The sequence below is a fragment of the Ornithorhynchus anatinus genome, chromosome 19 (genome assembly GCF_004115215.2).
Source record: "Ornithorhynchus anatinus isolate Pmale09 chromosome 19, mOrnAna1.pri.v4, whole genome shotgun sequence".
In the NCBI taxonomy this organism is placed as follows: Eukaryota; Metazoa; Chordata; class Mammalia; order Monotremata; family Ornithorhynchidae; genus Ornithorhynchus; species Ornithorhynchus anatinus.
In genome coordinates, this window is record NC_041746.1 from 3,704,342 (window position 1) to 3,711,781 (window position 7,440).

Consider the following 7,440-nt stretch of genomic DNA (forward strand, 5'->3'; position numbering starts at 1 on the left):
CACCAGTAAAATGGGGAATAAGACTGCGAGCCCTGTCCAACCCGATTAACTTGAATCTATCTCATCGCTTAGTACGGTGCCTGGCACGTAGTAAGTGTCTAATGAATACCTTAAAAAAACCTCAGTTGTATTCTACTCTCCCAAGCATGTAGTACGGTGCTCTATACACAATAAGTGCTCAATAAATAGGATTGATTATTTGATACTACTGGGCATCCTCATTACTTTGCCTGGAAGTTCAGCAGCAGAAAGGAGAGATGAGTGTAAGATGTGCTGCACAGAAAAGTGAGAAGGAGGAGGGCTACTGCTGAGAATTTTTTTGGGTTTTTTTAAAGTGGGATTTGTTAAGAGCTTACTGTGTGCCAAACACTACAGTAAGCACTGGGGTAGATACAAGTTAATCGGGTTGAACACGGTCTCTGTCCCACATGGGGTTCCCAGTCTTAATCCCCATTTCACAGATGAGGTAACGGAGGCACAGAGAAGTGGAAGTGATTTACCAAGGTCACAGAGCAAGACACAGAGCAGATCAGGATTAGAACCCAGCTCTTCTGACTCCCAGGCCCTGACTCTATCCACCAGGCCAAGCTGCTTCTCAAAACCACCTTAATGTCATATGCGGGTCTTCACAGCCCCCAGGGTTCATGGTGTGGGTTTATTTTGGGGGATGCCCTGATTTTCTCCTTCCTACCTCCCTTAAAACAGATGGGCATTATCAATCAATCAATAGAATTTATAGAGCATTCAGTAAATACCATTAATCTCACTACTACTACTCTACCACTCTCTGTGAATAATGGCTGCTTTCAGCCTCAGTGCAAAAACAAAGCAAAGGCTCGAAGCCTGTGGAGGAAACTTCGCTTCCGTTCCCCCTTATTAAGTGTATTTTACTCTCCCAAGCACTTAGTACAGTAAGGGCTCAATAAATAACACGGATTGTTTGATTGATTGATTGATTGATTGATTGTATACACACCCTCTGCTTCTCATGGTACATCAGGAAATGTTTGTCTCATTAGTACAGAACCTTCTTTTACTCTCATTATCATCATCATCATCATCAATGGTATTTTAGTGCTCACTGTGTGCAGAGCACTGTCTTGGCTCAGTGGAAAGAACCCGGGCCTGGGAGTCAGAAGACCTGGGTTCTAATCCTGCTCTGCTCTGTGTCTTGCTCTGTGACCTTGGTAAATCACTTCCACTTCTCTGTGCCTCCATTACCTCATCTGTGAAATGGGGATTAAGACTGGGAACCCCATGAGGGACAACCTGATTAGCCTGTATCTACCCCAGCGCTTAGAACAGTGCTCAGCACATAGTAAGCACTTAACAAATACCAAAATTATTATTATTACTCAGAACCTGGGACAGTACAATAAGAAAGAGTTGGTAGGCATGGTCGAGAAGTCACATCAGACCATTAAGTGCTTAGTACAGTACTTTGCACACAGTAAGTGCTCAATAAATACGATCGAAGAAAATCCTTACGAAAACTTTCTCTGCATGACTTTGAAGAAATTATTGGCACAACACCCAGTTATTCATTAAGGAGTTCTCATTCGTCAAAACAATTTGTTTTTGTCTGAGGAGGCTGAATAAGCAGTTTCTTCCTCTCTTTTTGGCAGTCTTTCCGAACGCACGTGGCCTGGTTCATTCTGCAGGAACAGGGGTCTTAAATACTGAGAATAAGGAGAAGCAGCGTGGCCTAGTGGCAGGAGCTCAGGCCTGGGAGATCTTATCCCGGTTTTGCCACTTGCCAGCAGTGTGGCCTTGGGCAAGTCACTTCACTTCTCTGTGCCTCAGTTTCCTCATCTGCATAATAGAGGTTCAATCCTGTTCTCCCTCCTACTTAGACTGTGAGCCGCATTTAGGGTAGAAATATCTTGTATCTGCCCCAGTACTCAGTCCAGTATTGGACACATAGTAAGCGCTTAAAAAATGCCATGTTGTTACTATGACAAGTGTTGGCACAGAGTCATTATTTAATGAATATCGTGATTATTATTACTGTGTGAATAGGGTTAATCCCAATCACTAGGGATTGCAGTTATCATCTGAGGTAAACTGAGTTAAAGTCTGTAGGAAGCTATCTTTCCTCAGAAAGATGAAAAAAAGAACCCTTTGGGTCAAAGGTCAAGCAATCATTGGTATTCACTGAGCACTTACTGTGTGCAGAGCCTGTACTAAGGGCTTAGAAGAGTATCACAGAGTCGATAGAAACGTTCCCTGCCCACAAGGAAATTACAGTTTAGAGGTGTAATACAGTAAGTGTTAACAACAACAGATTAGGTCAGGAAAACTAAAATCTAGTTTAATGTCAGAGTGGAAGCCATGAGATATTTCTTTTCCTCAGGCCAAACGCATTTAGCTTTGAAAAATAAAGTTACAGATTCTTGACTGATGCCAAGTGTAAACTCGGCTTGGTGGCTGAGCCGGGTTCAAGAAAGCCCGTGGGCTCGACAGCCTCTCTCCTTACTCTGCGCCCACCCACCCTCCTTCTCATCAATAGTGTCTCTTGTCTGGAGGAAAAGAAGAAAAATCTGTTCAACTGTCATTTCTGAACATTCCATCCCTCCCCTTCTGGCCTCACTCGCCCCCAGGAGCGAAAGGGGTCTTATATACATGGTGCAATTCTTGCCTGTGACTCACGAGAAAGGGGCTGATCTGGAGTGAGAGAGATGCTGACCTGCAATAATAAATGACCTAAACACCATAAAGGGCTCTACCAAGACTCTTCCCACACCATCGGGTCTGGGGGAAGTAGGACCCAAAAGGAGTGGAGAAGACTAAGGATGGGGGTGAGTGTCAGGAAGGGGAATAGAAGTCGGTCAGTCAAGCCAGTCGTATTGACTGAGAGCTTACTGTGTGCAGAGCACTGTACTAATCACTGAGGCGAACACAACAACTTAACAGATACATTTCCTGTCCACGAGCTTACAGGCTAAAGGGAGAGACAGAAATAAACATAAATGAATTACAGATATGTACATAAGTGCTGTGGGGCTGATAGAAGGGGTGAATAAAGGGGGCAAGTCAGGGCAATGGAGAAAAGGAAGTGAGACTTAGTCAGAGAGGGCCTCTTGGAGGAGATGTGCCTTTAGTAAGGCTTTGACAGGTGGGGACTGTACTTGTCTGTCAGATCTGAAGGTGCCTAGTTGTGGAGGGAAAGGCAAAGGTGACAGAAATGTACACGGTGGAAGGTTGGATCGTTGGAAGCAGGTCAACCAGAAAATCAGAAGCAATGAGAAGGTCAGAAGCATAAGAGACAAACAAGAGTTTCCCTTTATTTCCCCTCCTCCTCTGTCCTTGCTCCTCAATCAGTCAATCAATCGATCAGTAGTATTAAGTGCTTACTATGTGCAGAGCACTGTACTAAGTACTAGGGAGAGGAGTACAGTACCACAGAATTTGCAGATATGTTCCCTGCCCACAATGAGCTTACATCTAGAGGGGGAGATGGATATTAATATGAATAAATAAATAATAATTTAAAGATTCATACATAGGTGCTGTGGAGTTGCGGGTGGGGCAAATATCAAATGTCCAAACTTCCCAGATCCGGGTGTATAGACAATAAAGAAGGAAGAATGAACCAGGGAAAAGAGGAAGTGTTCAGTAACTATTATCAAGATTTCCAAGATTTCATTTGGGAATTCTTTCTTTCTTAATGGTATTTGTTAAGTGCTAACTATGTGCCAGGTACTGTTCTGAGTGCTGGGCCAGATCCAAAAATAATCGGGATGGATTCAGTCCCTGTCCCACGTAGGGCTCGCAATCTTAATCCCCATTTTGAGGTAACTGAGACTTAGAGAAGTGAAGTGATTTGCCCAAGGTCATACAGGCAGACAAAATGCAGAGCCAGGATTAGAACCCGGATTCTCTGTGTTCTCTCCAATAGGCCAAGCTGAATTCTTAAATGTTCTCTCTCTCATTTCTTTTCACCTTGACCCCCATGATCGTTTCAATGATGCACCTTCAAAAGCCCAAAAGCAGATCCAGTTTGGGGGAGGGTGAAAAAGGTAAGGAATTTTCTTTCCCCTTAAAAATTATATTTGGATTTTTATTTCATCTTTGGTGGGAAAAGCATATGGATAGCTTTGCATATTGCCAAATGAAAAAGAAAAGGAAAGGTGTCTTAGTTGGAGGAGATGTTTTGGGAAGTGATTGATACCAACCCAGTTACTTGATCAGAAAGCATGAGTCTTTCTAGAGCGAGGTTCTGGGAGTCAGTAACTTGCAGTTCTCAACCCAGCTTGCTGAATGACCATGAGCAAGCCACTTTACCCCTCTGAACTTCAGTTTCTCCACCTGCAAAATGGAGATAAGATACCCACTCTCCCCACCCCTAAGGCTGTCATTTCCTGTGTCCAATCTAATTATCAGACATCAACTTCAGGGCTTAGCTCTGTGCTTGGCACCTAGTAAGTATTCAATACTTACCATAATTAAACACACCATTTATCTTCTTGGTTAGTAAAAAAAAGAAGCAGAGCGGCCTAGTGAAAAGACCAAACGGCTGAAAGTCAGACAACCTAGGTTTTAATTCTGACTCTGCCTTGTTCCTGCTGGGCAATTCTTAACTTTTCTGTGCCTCGGTTCCCTCACCTGTAAAATGGGGATTTAGACTGTGAGCTCCGTGTGGGACGGGGACTGTGTCAAACCTGATTAGCTTGTATCTACCCCAGCGCCTAGTACAGCATCTTAGATGTAGTAAGTGCTGAACAAATACCATAAAAACCGAGGACTAGACAAAAACAAAACTGGGCCATTGCTTCTATCTAGATATTTTCACATTTTGAGTGTGAAATACACTCAATATCAAGTGCACCTAAACGAATCAGAGTTGACCATGCCTCTCAGGGAATAACGAGGCCAGATTTCACATAGATGTCACCTTTTCTGCAGAAAAAAATAATGATCTGTTCATTTCTAATGCATGTCTCTCCGAAGAGGTTTTCTACCAAATGTTCATTAACTTGAGTTTTATACCAACAGAATAGACGGTCCTAATAAAAACCACCAAAAGCCAAGCTACCTTCCCAAGGGATGTTATCTCCATTCACATCCAAGTATAATTTCCTTTGGTTCAAATTGAAAGGAGGTTTCAATCTGCCAGAGTAAGCCAATATCAGGATTTCCGTCATGGATACTGTGGCCTTGCCGGCGTCTCCTTCCAAGACTGGAAGCTCGGTGTGGGCAGGGAATGGGTCTATTTATTTTTGTACTGAACTCTCCCAAGTGCTTAATACAGTGCTCTGCGCACAGTAAGTGCTCAATAAATACGACTGACTGAATGCTCTGCACACAGTAAGCTCTCAATAAATATGTTCGAATGAATGAATCAGCAGTGATCCTGCCCACTACTCCTACTAAATCCTGCTGCCTCAGATGGGCAAGGAAGGGGCCGGGCACAAATGCCCCCATATCTCCTACTACAGTTCAGCCCACCCGCTTCGCTCCTCTAATGCCAACCTATTCACTGTACCTCCATCTCCTCTATCTCACCGCCGACCTCTCGCCAATGTCTTGCCTCTGCCTGGAACGCCTCCCCCTTCGTATCTGACTGGCCATCACTCTTCCCACCTTCAAAGCCTTACTGAAGGCACATCTCCTCCCTCTGACCTGAAACTCTCGTATTGTGCCCACCCAAGTGCTTAGTACAGTGCTCTGTACATAGTAAGCGCTCAATAAATACAACTGAATGAATGAATGAATGAATGAATGAATGCAATTGATTGATTGACTGACCTCCTTCTCCCCTCATATCCAACAGACCACCATTCTCCCCAATTTCAAAGCCTTATTAATTGCTCATCTCTTCCAAGGGCGCTTCCCCAACTAAGCCCTCCTTTTCCCTACTCCCTCTCCCTTCTCTTCCCTCTTGCACTTAAATTTTACCCTTTATTCACCCCCTCAGCCCCACAGGATGAATGCACGTATCCATAATTTAACTATTTATATCAGTGACTCCCTCTCCCTCTAGACTGTAAGCCCCTAGCGGGCAGGGAACGTATCTTCCGACTCTGTTGTACGAACTCTCCCAAGCACTTAATACAGTGCTCTGCACACGGTAAGCGCTCCATAAATACAATTGATTGAATGACGGTTGTGGGCAGGGTACGTGTCTACTGACTCTGTTGTATTGTACTCTCCCAGGCACTTAGTCCAATGCTCCGCACATAGTAAGCACTCAATAAATATGATTGATTGATTGCTCGATGTGGGCACCGATTTCACAAAAGGGTGGGTGTCCCTTGGGGCTCTCCGGGGTCCTTCCGGGAAGGATGGGGAGGAGACATTGTGGCAAGTACATCAGTGGTAACTGGTGGTCTCTTGGGAATCTCTCACCACCACCTCACAATGTTGGTTGGGATAGGTGAAGTTTAATGGTGGGACTACTTGTGGGTAGGGACCCACAAGGCCTACCACGGGTCCGCTGCACACAGCCCTGTCAAAGTCCCCATCACCTGGGCTCGGGCCTGGGAGTCAGAGGATCAGGGTTCTAATCCAGATCTGCCACTTGCCCGCCATGTGAGCTTGAGCAAGTCACTTCACTTCCTCTGTGTCTCAGTTCCTTCATCTGCAAAATGGGGATTCAATCCCTGTGCTCCCTCCTCCTTAGAATGTGAGCCCTATGTGGGACCTGCTTTTCTTGTATCTACTCCAGCGCTTAGTACATTTCTTGGCACATGGTAGGTGCTTAACAAATTTATCGTCATCGTTATTATTATGATTACCCCTTCAAAATAGGCCATTACTCTTTCGAGGGCAGGCATCGTGTCTTCTAACCCTACCGTACTCCTCCAAGCTGTTAATTCAGCATTCTGTGCCCACTAGTCACCCAATAAATTCTCCCGAATGACCGACCAATTAAGAGATGAATATTTCAAATCAGCACCTTTAGTTGAGTAGACCTGGGTATTTATTTTCTCCATTTTTTTTTCCAGGAGAAAGGCACGATCGTCCTCCAACATTGCCAGATATAACAAACATCTACAGATGGGTCGGTCTGCAGCTGAGCAGATTTAACTTTGTAATATTTATTTGAAATATCCAAGCCAGCAGAGCAAGGCTGAAACAGAGTGGGCAGGACTCACGATGTTTTGGCACGGGAACCAGTCGTAGTTGAACTTAGTTTGTTCAGCTCAGATGGAATTTATGCAGATGTGCCTTGCACTAAATGCATTAAACAATTACATCCTGATGCAGTTTTCACATTTTTGGTCAAGGATCTGCATAAGCACTAATTAGATCTAAAACAATGTGACTGAGCAAATTACAGCGCCGGTCTTTCAAGCAGTCTCACATTCCGCATCTGCTTTGCAACGATGATGATAATTTAGATGAAAGCGGAACAAATGCTCGTTTTTGTTATGTTTAATAGAAATATTTATTTAAAAGACAGTATAAATTAATTGATCACGTGACCACGAAAAATGT

General features: G+C 44.1%; 1 long non-coding RNA gene across 1 annotated transcript; it reads left to right on the forward strand.

Moving 5' to 3' along the window:
• Positions 1-2,564: 2,564 nt before the first annotated feature.
• On the forward strand, positions 2,565-7,215 carry LOC103171294. Its single transcript, XR_001604421.3, has 3 exons — positions 2,565-2,798; positions 3,983-4,019; positions 6,948-7,215. It is a non-coding gene; the product is annotated as an uncharacterized LOC103171294 (long non-coding RNA).
• Positions 7,216-7,440: the final 225 nt, after the last annotated feature.